The sequence below is a fragment of the Dermacentor albipictus genome, chromosome 3 (assembly GCF_038994185.2).
Source record: "Dermacentor albipictus isolate Rhodes 1998 colony chromosome 3, USDA_Dalb.pri_finalv2, whole genome shotgun sequence".
In the NCBI taxonomy this organism is placed as follows: domain Eukaryota; kingdom Metazoa; phylum Arthropoda; class Arachnida; order Ixodida; family Ixodidae; genus Dermacentor; species Dermacentor albipictus.
Window position 1 is genome coordinate 65,207,078 of NC_091823.1, and position 15,218 is coordinate 65,222,295.

Here is a 15,218-nt window from a genome sequence, read left to right on the forward strand (position 1 = left end):
TACGTTCCAAGCCACAAGCACGAAGAGTAGACAAATCCGTGTACTGACCGTCATTTCCTATGGTATGCCTGAACGATCGCAGCGCCACAGTTTTCTCTAGCGACATTTGTGCGGAAACTACGACACCCCGGCGTTTGCAGCTTAAATGTGAAAACGCCTCACCCGTAAAAGTCGTCGCACGGGTGCACGCTCCTGTTGAGCGAGTGGCTCAGATCTTTGGCGAGGGAGAGGCAGCCGCGCGGGCAGGACCCGACGCGCGTCACGAGCGCGGCCGGCACAGTGAACAGCGTCGCCGACGTGGCCACGGCCAGGGTCGCCACGAACGAGGCGTAGCGCAGCCAGTGGCCCGTGTGCGATGTGTCCTCCTCGGGCGACGACCGCCCTTGGGCCGGCCCGCCGGCTGCCGCCGTGTCCGGACCTCGGCGCCGCTCAGCGTCCTGCGCCGCGCGTCCCAGCGGCATCCAGCCGCCGCCGGCTATTTCGGGGTTGTAGCCGAACGTGGGCGAAGATCCCGACAAGAGGACAGATTTCATGGCAGCACGAGGTTGATTGGCGGTCCCCTGTAGAACAGAATCGGTTCGTTCGTTGGTCAGAGCAAGAGTTCGACTGAGCTGCAGTCGCTTTGCCTCTTCTTCTTCTGCTCGTGCTGGCTCGCGACCAACCGTCACGCGTGCAGGCACCGCATTCCCGAACTACATGCATGAAGATGGTGATTTTTCAGGCTGTGGCACGTGCCCACAACGGGGGATTAAACCACACAGCTCCTTTTGCGTCGGAAGCGGGAGGCACGTTTAAAATAAAATTAGATTAAATGAAGAAATACATCGCAATATAAGAGTTAAGGAATGGAAATAGAAGAGGGATCGTGCAGGATTGATTGAAGATGAATGAAACAACTCGCGTAATTAGCGTGAGAAATTCTAAAGAAAGGCGAAGAAGAATGTCCAATTATTGCACGCATCTTCTAGTGCTGCCAATGAAATTGCATATAGCGGGGCAAGCATCCCTGTAGCCAAGAGCCGATGCCCCGACAAAAGGAATTGTGGTATCCTGTGTGAAGCTACAACAGGAATCATTTAGAAGCAGATGAGGATGTAGGTCCTAGGGGATACTGGCACGTACCCACTCTTGAGGAGTGGCCAAGAACAGGGTAGGTGGAATACAACAGGGTATAAAGTGAAATACAAAACACGAGGACAAGAGTGTGTAAATTGTAAGTTGGAATCGAAAGATACAGGTTGGAGAGACAGCGGGATCTTATGAAGATGAAAATTTTTTTTAGAACTGACGCAACCATCTCCTGGGAAACGAAACGGAACTAGCTCGTATACAAAAAGAAGTGCGAATGAAATAATTATGGGGTTTTACGTGGCGAAACAACGATATGAATATGAGGCACGGCGAAGCGGAAGACCTCGGAGTAATTTTTATCGCTTGGGGTTCTCTAATGCACGGTACACCTTATACCATAACAACTACTGGCAGATGCAAGGGCACAGATTGCATACATTCATTGGGAATAAAGCGCGAATAATCAGCCGTGGTGTCGTCATATTATTCCGTGCAGTGCTTTACAAAGCGGTAAAATAAAAGAACACACTGTGCGTAGATGGTGGGTGACAAAAGTCTCGATGCATCCCATCCTAAGGCTACGTGTCGCTTCAGAAAAGAAGAAAGAGAACGATGAAGGTACATAATTTCATGGAAGCCGCAGCAAAGCAATAAAATTACGGGTTTTAGTCCGATACGTGAACATCAAACTGTGAATTATGATGGCAGGAACTAAGCTCCAGCAAAGACACTTCATCTTGCAGTGTTATATTCCCGCTCAGTTGCAGGGGGAAGACGGTAACTAAAGAGTTAGCGAGGCTAACTTCAAATGCACAAATAGGTGAGACTTACCAAAGCTCCTTCTTACAGCTCGGATTGCAACCGCGCAAATCCTGCTTACGTGCATAAGGCAGGGTCGACGTCCTTGCATGCTCTTGAACGAGATACCACTGGTAAACAGTCATGCCATGGATTAAATTGAAGCCGCTTCGTTCGCATTCAGGCAGAATGAGCTCGTAAAAGCAAACAATTGCATACATATGCGTATCTTTGCATCCGTGCGAGTCGTGAAACCATTCAATTTGAATGGCTAGGCAGTGCTTTGCGGTACGATGCTGCTACTCGCCAGGCGCGACTGCTCAAATGTGCATTTTTGTCCACCCCGTTTCTGTCGGCTGTATGTGGTATCGGTAGCCAATAGCAACAGGCCTAGTTGTATGCGCTTCTTCTGGCTGCGGCCAGTGGTATACTGGCAACCAGTGGTATCATCTGTAGGTATCATCCGTTTCTGACCGCAGCCCAAAAGCCGATACCACTGCCTGGTTGAGACAAGTGACCATGAATTTAATGTCGTTTGTTGATTTGAATGTCCCAAAGCCGCACTTTGGCAATGGGCTACCCTGTGGTGGGTAGCTATCGGTTAACTGTTATACTGTGCTTCAACGTTCTAACGTATCTGATATTTTTATTCTTCGAGTGTTTCAGCGGCGCCTGGGGACGTTACTCTTCATGAGGTGGTCGTTGCACAAGAGTTCCGCGAAGATTTTTAAATTTGCATGCAAACAGGCAGGCGCGATGGTTGTATTTTTTTACCCATGTGATAATCAACATATAGTCGTTATGCACATCCCGTGAACGCGGATGCATAACTTCTAAGTTTCGAGGAGTCCTCGATCGTCAACCTGCGAAGTGCTGAACACGAGGCGGTGTTCGGAGCACCTCGCGTGTACCTCTGTTTTGTTCTAGACCGCCAATAGCGTACCGGTCAGAAATAACGTGTTGCCTTGCTCTGAATTTCCTTCCCCCCGACGCTAAGTACACCTCGCCGAAGCGCACTTCTTCGATCCGAGGTTTAGAACACTTTAAGGTCGCTCCCCAGGCTCAGGGAACTGAGACAACGATGCAGTAAACTGATCCAGACCGCAATACAAAAATACGCCATGGTGGACTTGTCTATCGTTTCACTCGCGTCTTCTGAACGTGGAGACGACATTTTAGCATAGGTTTGAATGCAAATATTGTTACTCTGCGCTTGAAAATAAAGACCGATTGCTGTTATTTTGTATTTGATTAACTTGACGATGAATTCGATAGTTGGTTGTTTAACCTCGAATATGGTATACGTTCCCACAACTGGGTTGTCAATTTACCACCTTCTTCTTCTTCTGCTTCAATCGCATATATGGCTGAAGAAAAATTAGGGTATTGCATTTTTATTAAACATACACCCTGTCGCAAGAAAAAAAAACAACGAAGGCCAGTCGGCCATATTGGTCGGCTGACCTTTAACTCTTTGTGACAGGCTGTGCATCGTAAGCATCGTAGCTTCGTAATTTCGTTACTACGACGCAAGATGTGCAGCCTATACCACAGCCAGATGCATCTTGATCAATGCACAGGCACATCGAGATGCACAGCCAATCACAGCCTGCACATGCAGCCAGATGCATGTAACTTCGTTACAAGGGCTAGTCGACCGTTGGTCGGCTGGCCTTAACTTTTTGCGATAAGGTATGCATCTCACATTGTAACTTCATTCACTTTTCAGAAACACTAATCGCCAATTTGTGCCGCGTGCTTGAAAACTTTGCATGCGCCGCCCACAGGACGAAGATGACGATCGCGAGGAAGCGCGAATGCGATCCCTCCAAAAAGTTCCCGCTGAGAGAAACAGAACTTGGTTGTGTAAGAACCATGGTACTTCCACTGTTCCGTGCTGAAACAAACTTGGGCCATGCAGCTATAGCCATAAAGAGGCTTCCAGTGGCCTCAGACAAACAACCGCGACAGCAGTGTCGTCTTGAGCGGAAGAGAAGATGAGGGAGATGAAGAAAGGCGACGAAGACGAAGCCAGCGTCTATAAAAGCGCGCCCACATTGGCCATTAGCACCAGCTGCCCGGGGGGCGCGGCCGGGACCTGATGGAGGCCACGTTGGCAAGTATGTCTTTCTACACGCAAGCTACCTTCTGTAACGTCTGCACGAATTTCACTTCATTTAAGTGCCTGTGAAGTTTCATCGCAAGCTCTTCCGCGATTCCCACGCAAGCATGTCAAAACCCGATCGAACACATCGACCCTTCGTACTTCGTGCAAGCCTTGGCGCAGCGTACGCTGTCCCGGACGACGCCTGCTGGAGAATGGACGGTCCTCGCGGAACCAGCCCCGAGCGTTCATGGGGAGGCCTTTCTCTATGGGGAGGCCCCGAAGACGAGCCACACAGCGGCTTCAGGTGGGCTCCACTCGTTCGCTTCTGACATAGCTTCTCAATTACAAGGGCGCCCCAACGCCAACCGCCGCAAGAGGATTTCTCCGCGGTCCTCCTACGACCCGCTGACCTAGGCGAGCTTGAAGCACAATCCTGTTAAACGGACTAACCGTGTGCAACCTGCTTGACGATCCTAGACGCTGTCAGGTCTCCCGGAACATGTCAGGGGCGTTGAAGGGGGAGGCCCCGAAGGCGAGCCTAGCAGTGGCTTCACAATGGCTCCGCTCGTCCGCTTCTGTTTATGGCCGCATTCCAAGGGCGCTGCAACACAAAAGAGCCGCAGCAGTTGAGCCGATTAAATCGGCTGTTACCTGCCCATAGCAACGACTGCCCCGTGGCGCCTGAGTCGCCGTCGGGGAGCGAGATGGGATCCTCTTGCACAGCCACGGCAGTCCCATGTTCTACCACACGCCATCGATTTAGAGATCTTCATTGCAATCACGGTCGTGACGGCCCACTATAGCTGAAGTCTCCTGGAACCTGTCAGGGGCGTGGAAGGGGGAGGCCCCGAAGACGAGCCTAGCAGTGGCTTCACAATGGCTCCGCTCGTCCGCTTCTGTTCATGGCCGCATTCCAAGGGCGCTGCAATACAAAAGAGCCGCAGCAGTTGAGCCGACCAGTTTGGCTGTTACCTGCCCATAGCAAAGACGGACCTGTGGCGCCACCTCGGCGCTTTCGGGCAGCTACAGTGTGGGCTCTCTCGCCGTACTTTTGACGTATTAAAACTGCGCTAGCGAGTTCATAACTGCAGATACGTTCGTGACGGCCCCCTACAGCTGGAAGTCTCCTGGAACCTGTCAGGGGCGTGGAAGGGGGAGGCCCCGAAGACGAGCCTAGCAGTGGCTTCACAATGGCTCCGCTCGTCCGCTTCTGTTCATGGCCGCATTCCAAGGGCGCTGCAATACAAAAGAGCCGCAGCAGTTGAGCCGACCAGTTTGGCTGTTACCTGCCCATAGCAAAGACGGACCTGTGGCGCCACCTCGGCGCTTTCGGGCAGCTACAATGTGGGCTCTCTCAACGTACTTCAGTCAATTCGAACTGCGCTAGCGCGTCTGTTTTCAATGCAGATACGTTCCTGACGGCCCCCTACAGCTGGAAGTCTCCTGGAACCTGTCAGGGGCGTGGAAGGGGGAGGCCCCGAAGACGAGCCTAGCAGTGGCTTCACAATGGCTCCGCTCGTCCGCTTCTGTTCATGGCCGTATTCCAAGGGCGCTGCAATACAAAAGAGCCGCAGCAGTTGAGCCGACCAGTTTGGCTGTTACCTGCCCATAGCAAAGACTAACCTGTGGCGCCTTTATGCGTCGTCAGGCAGCTTCAAGGGGGTCCTCTAAACGTATCATTTTCATCGGATAATATGTGACGGTATTTCGGATCTTCATTACAGACCAGTCCTGACGGTCCCTTACAGCTGGCATTCTGCAGGAAAAGCTGCTACAAGGGGCTCTCTGGCAGGCCTGCATTCACCAGGACACGGCACCTCTACTGCGTAATTTTTATTCAATGCAGACTCTTGACGGCCCTCCTAAGCTGGAAGTCTCCTGGAACCTTTCAGGGGCGTGGAAGGGGGAGGCCCCGAAGACGAGCCCAGCAGTGGCTTCACAATGGCTCTGCTCGTCCGCTTCTGTTCATGGCAGCATTCCAAGGGCGCTGCAACACAAAAGAGCCGCAGCAGTTGAGCCAACCAGTTTGGCTGTTACCTGCCCATAGCAAAGACGGACCTGTGGCGCTACTCAGCGCTGTCGGACAGCTACAAGGAGGTGCCCTCTCGACGTTCCTGCTCTTTATCCGAACACCTGGTCAAGTGACAACGCGCCTACCTTGGTCCTCACCGCGCCTCCCGGACAGCTGAATAAAGTGTTAAATGACCGAAGTGTCTGCTCGTGTCGCAATGCACCACCTGCTTTCTCTGAAAGCGGCCGCAGGTGCTTCCGCTTTTACGAGTTCAAAACGAATGAACGTTAACAACTGCAGTTGAGCACGTTGCCAATTGCCAATAATTGCCAGTTAAATGGCCATTATGTTTCGCACTGTGCGTTGCAGCAACAGGGAAACGACAAACCTCGTCCAGTGGCAGCTTCGGAAAAAAAATCCGTCAGCACCCGATAATGGCAGTGGTTGCCAATTAGTCAGCAGTAGTTTTGGAAAGGAAATCCGTCAGCACCTGATATAGCCCCACAGCAGTGCTTGCCATGTAGCCAGCAGTAGTTTTTGTTCCGCATTCAAATGCGAAACCAATCAAGTTCAGAGTTAAGAAGCTCCACAGCAGTGCTTGCCATGTAGCCAGCAGCAGTTTTTCTTGCGCATTTAGATGCGAAACAAATCAAGTTCAAAGTTGGGAAGCAGTGGTTTTGACTTCGCTTCCCAATGGAAGTAGTGGCGCCATCTATTGACGAGCAACCCATCACATCCGGGTTTTTCAGCAAGGGTTGCTGGGAAGGACTAAAGTTATGGACAATAATGGCTGCCATGTCGGCAAGCAATGAATATCGAGCTCCGCATAAAGAATTCTGTCGCAACATTGCCATGCGCTGTTTGGTAATCATTTATCAGTTTCTCTCGCAGCGTTATGCGCTCGCGTGGATGTTTGTGCTGCTAACCAGTGCTCTTTCTGTGGTGCTATATCGGGTGCTGACGGATCTCTTGTCCGAAGCTGCCGTTGGATGAGGTGCCGGGAGCTCCTGCGTGTTTGTCGTTTCCCTGTTGTTGCATCGTACAGCGCGAAACATCGGCCAAGATCTGCGCTCGGACGCATTCTGTAACTACAGCCTTGCCATTTCTCATTGAACACGAGCATCTGGTTGGCCGAACGTCAGCAGAAAAACTCCTTACTTTGCTTGCCGTGTCCACGATAAGCCTAACAAGCAGAAACTTCAACTCGCAACTTGACTCGCCACGGACGTTTCACGTCCGATGTCTGCAGCTGTTTCAACCTTGGTGTGCTATTCCGACAGTGGTTCCCGCTCTACTACAGCGCACGAGTTGGCAGACGTATATTTAACCTGTCGTGCTTCGACCGTCGTTTCCCACCTTTTTTAGATATTTGCATTGCTTGGGAAAAGAGTGCTCTGCGTTGGGTCCGTTTAGGGAGCATTTTTGCGCCCCGTGAACTGTTTCGCCACTGCGATCAGGTATGTAGTGACGCTGCGTTCCATGCGATCTTCTTATAGCAGCCTTGAGACTGTCCTATCATGTGCAGCACCGAACCAGTTTCCAGCATGTCTCCTCCGCGACATCGTATTGGGATCTTCATGTCTTTTAGGCACTACTAATCGCGGCATCGCTTCGCGCATGAGTTGCTGGTGCTCAACGCCACTGCCTTGCTGAAATTCGTCTAGTCGGCGACGCCGTCGTGAACCAGCAGAACGTCAAAGCAGCGTGCGCGACACGTCAGTTGGCTGCTTCGCATGGCGTGCTCATCGTCGGGAGCCGTTATCGCGATCGAACCGCGATCATTCAAGTCGCTCGGCGTAGTGACCCAGCAGCGGCTTTTCATCATTAACTCGATATAGCCGAATCGGGATCCTGTTTAGCGTGGTTAGCCACTGTGGAGGTAGAGCTTTGATTGACTAGTCACCTGTTAAGGTCAGTGGCGTGATCGCTGAGCGTGCTTACGTGCTAGCGCAGTGGACTCCGTTCGTTGTTTTGAACTGATCTGTGGGCTTTCATTAGTTGGAGATTTCCCTACAAAACACGTTGTCACTGATCTCGTAGCCGTTATATAAGCTCTGCATACAGCGTGCTTAAGCATCCTACCGCTAAAGTGATGCGGTCGTTATATAAAGTGTTCATCGCCGAAAATGGTATATCGTCTAATCGCATGCCCTATTTTGATGCGGAAGATTAGACGAAAAAGTCGCCTCTCGCACTGCACACCAGTTTGTGCAACTCGTCCAATTTTTTTTTTTTTTTCATGTTGCAAACGTTGCACACTTGAACCAAATGCCACTGAGTATCCATAGGCTTTGGTAATCTTACATGATCTGTTCTGATATTTATGCTCCACAATTGCTCCATGCAGTGTTGCAAGTGCTTATATCCTATTTGCTCAATTAAAACACCCGTAACTAGACGAATGAAAGAGAGATCAACATATATGTTGTACTGTGTAAAGGTTATGTATTTTTATACCTCGGCAGCACACTGGTTATCTTTTCTTCTATTTTTATATTAAAAAGGATGGTTTTCTACATACAATACACACTTGGCTAAAAGCTAGTAGGAGTTAACGGCATGCCTGTTGTATACAGACCTGTATAAACAAAACTCTGCATCTTTTTAGCAGCCACAAACTTTTGTGAAAGCTGAATTTAGGTTTCACAAGCTGTAAGGGTTTTGTCACAACCCACATTAAATACATTAAGCTGTTAGCAGTACTTTTTTAGATGGTACCTAAGGCATTCATGACCTTTATCTCGGCCACCTTTGACTTTTTAATGTCTCTCTTTAACAAAGGCCGCACGGAATGTGAGTGTGCTTTGCTGTTGTGTGAATGTTACAATGTACCCTTATTTTTTGTGCAGGCTTTTTCTGGGGAGATGGTCTTTGATTCATCTAGTCTGCTTGGCCATTGACTGCTGCTGTGCTACTGAGATCAGCTAGGTTTCGTTGGCTGGTTCTCCAAGTGAGTGCACTCTGCTTTTTGCATCGTAAACAGGTGTTGTGTTGTGCTGCATTGAACTGGGATATTTTGGAATTTCCTGAGTTTTGTAAGCATAACTTGACCTGCCGACCCGCCATGGTTGCTTAGTGACTGTGGTGTTGGACTGCTAAGCACGAGGTTGCGGGATCGAATCTCCGCCACGGCGGCCACATTTTCGATGGGGGCGAAATGCGAAAGCACCCGTGTACTTAGATTTAGGTGCACGTTAAAGAACCTCAAGTGGTCAAAATTTCTGGAGTCCCCCACTACGACGCGCCTCATAATCAGAAAGTGGTTTTGGCACATAAAACCCCATAATTTTTTTAACTTTACCTGTCATGGAATGGCCTCAGCAGCCCTTGTTTTGTTGAACACTAGACACTTTTGAGACAGTGCTTACGCTATTTATGAGGATGCAGGCAACATAGCTATGACCCCACTGCACACGTGTTGTCAAGGATGTGTTGTGGTTCCAGTATGGAGGCAGAAGCGCCAGTTGTATACACTTTCTGCCCCCTGTTGCTTTGCAGTGAATACACAGTGCATTTTGAAACACTGCACCTGCTAGCCAGCTACCTACTATTTCTGTCCCTATTGCTTTGCACTGAAAACACAATGCATTTTGAAACGTTGCACCGGCTAGCTTGCTCATTTTTTTGTCAAGATTCCCTAGGAGGCTGTTGTTAGAGTGTTCCATGTTGGTCAAAGCACAGTGAACTCAAGTGCTTTGGCATTACCTCATAAACAGAAACAAGAGTGCTTTCATTTCTTCTTAGGCCTGACAGCATCAAAGCAGGCAAGTTGTCCTGAAACTTGCAGCGCACCACTGCTGATTCATTGTACTTGAAATTGACTGAAACCAAGCAAAAGCCTATTAATATTATATGCAAATGTGTGGAAGAGCAAGTAGGTACAAGGAATGCAAGTGGAAGCTGGTGCCTTGCGTGCTGCCATCCTGTCATATTAGCTACACAAGCTACCAAAGGTCACAATGCTAAGTCCAAAAGCAAGCTTACATACGTTACCTGCAAATCTCCATAGCTTTCTCATCATCTTTACTTGCTCCCTCTCTTTTTGTTCCCCTAATCCAACACTGAGTTGCAGGCTAGAACATAGTTCAGGCCAACCTCTCAGCTTTTCTCTCAATAAATCTCTCTATCACACTCTTCATTGCCTTCTGTCCCACTACAGTTAAAACTCAATCTAACAAAACTTGATCTTACGAAGTTCCAGACCTAACAGAAATTTCCATTCCCCGGCAGATACCGATAGGGTTTAATGTTGTCATCAATCCGAATTAACAAGTCTAACTTTTCCAAACTCGATTTAATGAAGTTTTTTCTTCACATACAGGCTTTTCTTCGAGCGTGCACTCTAAAGCTATCACGTTAACACATCTGGCCCTATGGTCACAGCCCTAGCTTAATTTTGACGAGGCTGCACGCTGCACCCATGCACGAAACAACGGACTTAACACCACCTCGGGATTGGGCGGCAGTCGTTACTTTTGTTATTTCATGGTTTATGCAATAGATTGATAGATTAGTGGCAAATACAATGCTGCAGTAGCTTTTGCATGTCGCTAGGTTACAATTTTAGATTTTGAAGGACCGAAAAATTCATTTCTCAATTTTACAAACTTCTCGATTTAACAAAATAATTAATACATGGTCATGACTTCGTTAAATCGAGTTTCAACTGTAATTTATATAATTCACAACGGCCTTGTATATGCCCTACTAATGCTGCCTGCTAATGTTACTACAGTCAAGTGCCTCTGCAACGAAATGACCTGCATAATCCTGGCCGCGGTGGCTGCATTTCGATGGGGGCAAAATGCAAAAACACCCGTGTACTTAGATTTAGGTGAACGTTAAAGAACCCCAGGTGGTCGAAATTTCCGGAGTCCTCCACTACGGCGTGCCTCATAGTCAGAAAGTGGTCTTGGCACAAAAAAAAAACATAATTTTTTTGCATAACGAAGGAATAATTATGCACCCGTTGTACTGTGAGCTCTGCAGTGAGCGACCTTTACAACAAAGTGACCTGTACAACGTACGATCTCAGAGGCCCAAAGCACTTCTATATAAATTCGTTCATCTGTACTTCCGCTTTCTAGTAAGACGTCTAAAGCAGTCTACCTGCCAAGTGTCCGAATATTTTTGTAAACTAAGATTTGACCACTGTTTGGTCAAGCCTGATAAAAAGTAAATTCAATTTTCTAAAAGGTTCGGCTCGTCGTTCTCCGACTCCACAATCGGATGGCTTCCGATAGTGATAGGACAACAGAAGGTACCTGCTTTGAGTAATACCGGTGTCACACGTACACTTCTGATCGCGATCGGGGCCAATCTGGATCGGATTTCTCGATCACGATCAACAGTAGTTGCTGCTGCACAGTAAAATTATTTAGATTGAGTTATTATCGTCTGCTGATCGTCGGCAACTCTCAGAACTACATAATGCCTTAGCTTCAAATTGAGGTTTGCCAATTTGGTTAAATTTGGATAATATTTCAATTTTACGGCTTACTATTGCAGGTAATAAGGTGTATAATTGTTTTTTATTGTGTTACCCTCACTTTTTGCTTTTAGCGTTTTCAGAATACTGCGCTGGATGGCACAGACGTCAGCCAGCGTTCATGATTCATGGATCATGATTGTCCGGATCTTGTAAGATCACGATCGCAAATGACCGTGTAGCACCACTCAATCCGGATCAAGCTCAATCCGAATCTGCCCCTATTGCAACAGAAGTGTATGTGTGACACTGGTGTATGTTTACACAGATGAAGTTGGCAACATCAAAGACACCGAAAAAGTCATTGTTTTCTAGAAACAATGTTGCTTATCAGTTTTTGCAGTTGCAAATTTGTTGCTACCTGTGGGCTGCACATAAAGGTGTAAATAGTTATTGAAGTAGCACATATATATCCCACAAAAGGTGTGGGCTGAGGGCAAACTTAAAAATTCCAACTCGCCTTCTTCCGTAATTCATTTTTTTCCGCATTCTTCCGCACACTGGAATATGCTTCCCAAGAGCATTGGTGAATGTAAAACGTGTTCAGAGTTTCTGTCTTTATTGTGACATAATCTGCCGTAGTATAATATCGTCCCGTTTTCTTTATATCATTTGGCTGGCATTGCGCTTCATGCGATAGTGTACACTTTCCATTTCTGTGTTGCAATTTTGCACCGCAGTTCACTGAAGACCGTTTTGTTGTCGAGATGACTCATCAATGTTATGTATTTTGTTACTTTTATCACCTGTGCTTAGCTGTTTTAAGTTTTTGTCACATGTTCATTTTCCTTCAATTGTCCCCCCCTCCCTCCCCTGCAGTAATGCCCTTGTGGTGCTGCGGGTACTTGTATAAAAATAAAAATAAAACAAAAATAAAACTTTGTAGACCTCAATACGCTGGAAAAAAATATTGGCTAGCCTTCAAGGACCCTACATAATTTACAGTAGTGGCTTTTCTACAAACGAGTTTCAGTCTCATTTTGCAAGAGGTGTATGTGAAGAAACACACATTTTCCTTCCTATTTCGTATCCTGCCTTTTGCTTCTTACCGCTGGCTCTGTTTGAATTTTATCGCAATAGTGCTGTACTGTTTTATGTACAAGCTGTAACCTCCAGAGGCCAAGAGTGCATTTTGTGTCACAGAATTTTTCCATAGTTATAGATTATGCCAGTTCGGCTGCCAAAGAAAACATAAAACCGCATTTTATATTCTTTTAAATGTTTGGTAGTGAGCACAGCAATGTCCAATAAATTGGACTTGACCGATAGTATTGCAAAAAGATTATTATATTAAGTGGACAAAATTTATTTCTGCGTATTCCTTCAGTCATCGGAAACACTAATAAGTTGTTGTTTACATCGGTAACTATAAATCCACTTCTACGGTGAGCACCAACATTTTAGAAGTTCCTGCTCTGGTGGGAAACAAGCACACCTAAATCATGCCCCTCAGATGGCAGCACAGGGCCTAGAGCAAACCAAGAAATGGCCTTTCGCCAAGTGAGTGGCGCCCAGCTTTCTAATGTCCAATTTATTGTACAAATGCTCCATTCTCATGCTCAGGAGGGTAAAGCGTGGCATCGGCCAATCATTGCATGTTGGTCAATCCTAGCAGCCTGCAGTGCAACTGTGCTGTCCAGGCTCAGTATTCTTCAGTATCAACAGGGTGGCTGACTTTTCTAACAGTTTATGCAATGAATATCCATTACTCTAGGTGTCACAGTATTGAAATTGAGGTTTGCCATGCCACTGTCATGGGGCTGAAGTCTGGAAATTTATAGCTTTTGATTCTCTGCATAACAAGCTGCTATGTTATGCTCTGCTTGCTTTTAGCATGTTATTAAACCTTCTTTGATGCTAGTTGTGCCCTTGAGTATATATTTTAATATAAGAGTGTGGGACCTATCATGTGATACTGACGCAGTGTCCTAAGTCTATTCACATTTGCATTTTTCAGGAAGAAAACAGCATGCCATTTTTGCTGACACTTTTCTGCAGAAGTCCATAAGGCCACTGCTTGATACAAGAAACACTGGTGAGTGCGGAACTCTTTCCTTTGTTTTTAGAAACGCCTGCTATGTTTAAGTGATTGAGAATGGGAGACTAGGGGCCCAATTTTTGTTAATCGCAAGCATATGAAGCCAACTGACAATGAAACCAGGGAAAGCTTAGGATAAATTTTTATAGAGATGTAAAAAGATAAAGGGATATGGAAGTAGACTTAAAAACAACTTGCTACAGGTCTGATCCATACCCACGTCCTCGCATTACACATGTGATGACCTTACCAATTGAACTACCGTGGTGCAATTTTCTCATCCATTTTTCTTGGGTATTATACGTGTAATAGATATCACGTTGGGGAGCGTTGGCCAGCACAACAACTCACAGCCATGGTGGCTGATGTAGAACATCAGCTGCCAGAAAAAGCAATTTGAATGAGAAGAAAATTTATTTTGTTTAATTTAAAAGTTGGCGACAAACAATGCGGTTTCATGCTGTGTGAATGGTATCTTCTTATTAGCAGTACGAAGTGAAGCCAGCTGCGCTTTCGTGTCCACTATAGTCCATCATGTGATATTGCAGCCTGCAGTAGGACGACACTACAGTGAAACCTCATTAAAGCGTAGCTGGCCAGAGCTCGGAAAAAGAATGTACTAAACGGTAGTTCTGCTTGACCGAAATAGCATGAGATCGCCCACTTACCTGTCAAAAGCGGAACTCGGAGGTAGTGCTATGAAAGGGCAAAAACATGCAGTATTTCTTCACTTCGCGCAACTGAAGTCTGTTATCTTTGTTTGGTGCTGGGGCAGCCTAGCAGTGATGACAGCTGCCTCAAACTTACTGAAGCTGCAAGCCAGCTTTTCAGCCAGCTCCCTCTTCTCAGCAGACACTCGCATGGCAGATTCCTCGTTGGCATTGCATCACGGTAGCACTGCAGAAGTCACAGGGTGCCTTTTTCATTGCTGGGTGCTGTTCTCGTCGCGACGATTGCATTCATGAGGCTGATGTAATGCGCAGCTTCTGCCATTATCGGGTCTGAATCACCCGTGCTGTTCCATTCTGTGTCGTTCTCACCACTGTCGCTAGGCAACACTTCAGCAACAACAGAGGCAACGATGGCGCAAAGTCGAACCTTGTAGCTGACATCTTTTCACGGTTGCAGCAGCACTGCCAAGCGATTTCTTCATATTCCAGATGCCACACACCGTAGTCAATGGTAGATCCCTGTCGCGTGCCAGCGCCGACACTCTTCGTGCCATTTTCGATAGCACAAACAATGTCCAATTTTTCTTCTATGCTGAGCAAGCGGTGTCTTTTATCCGAGCTTCGGCATGATGCGAGTCCTAGCTTGCATGACGGCACAACGCTCTCTGGCACGGCGCCGAAATGGTGTTGATGTGGCTTCACGCGCAAGCATGCAGGATGCTTGGAGGCTGTTGTTCTGATCTCCGAGGCTTGTTGTTCTACCGGGCCGCCTGATGGGGACGATGTGCCACCGTGATTGCGCACCGAAAAGGGGAAGCACTATATGTTAACCAGTTTGTATGCAATAAGCTGGTATGGTTTATGCGGATACAAAACGCATTATGTTCAATGGCCGCTGAGCTGGGGATTTGACTTTACTACATTTAAAACGAAACTACTGTTCAAGTGGGTATGGTTTAATGAGGTTTTACTGTACTGAGAAAAGTGCCAGCAGCGGGGAGCAAATGCTTCATCTGCCTCTCACCTTCAACACC

General features: G+C 47.4%; 1 protein-coding gene across 4 annotated transcripts in view; it reads left to right on the top strand.

Annotated features, from left to right (window-relative positions):
* LOC135905518 (PHD and RING finger domain-containing protein 1) overlaps nucleotides 1-15,218 on the top strand; it is a 107,375-nt gene that overhangs the window by 23,245 nt on the left and 68,912 nt on the right. The window contains exons 1-3 of one of the 4 annotated variants that reach the window (XM_070535532.1): nucleotides 3,925-6,238; nucleotides 8,837-8,937; nucleotides 13,433-13,510. The gene's annotated coding sequence lies outside the window, so the exon portion shown is untranslated. Of the gene's footprint in view, nucleotides 1-3,924; nucleotides 6,239-6,712; nucleotides 6,852-6,883; nucleotides 7,445-8,836; nucleotides 8,938-13,432; nucleotides 13,511-15,218 lie in introns of those variants that run through there. The other 3 variants (XM_065436455.2, XM_065436456.2, XM_065436457.2) reach the window with 3 other exon arrangements.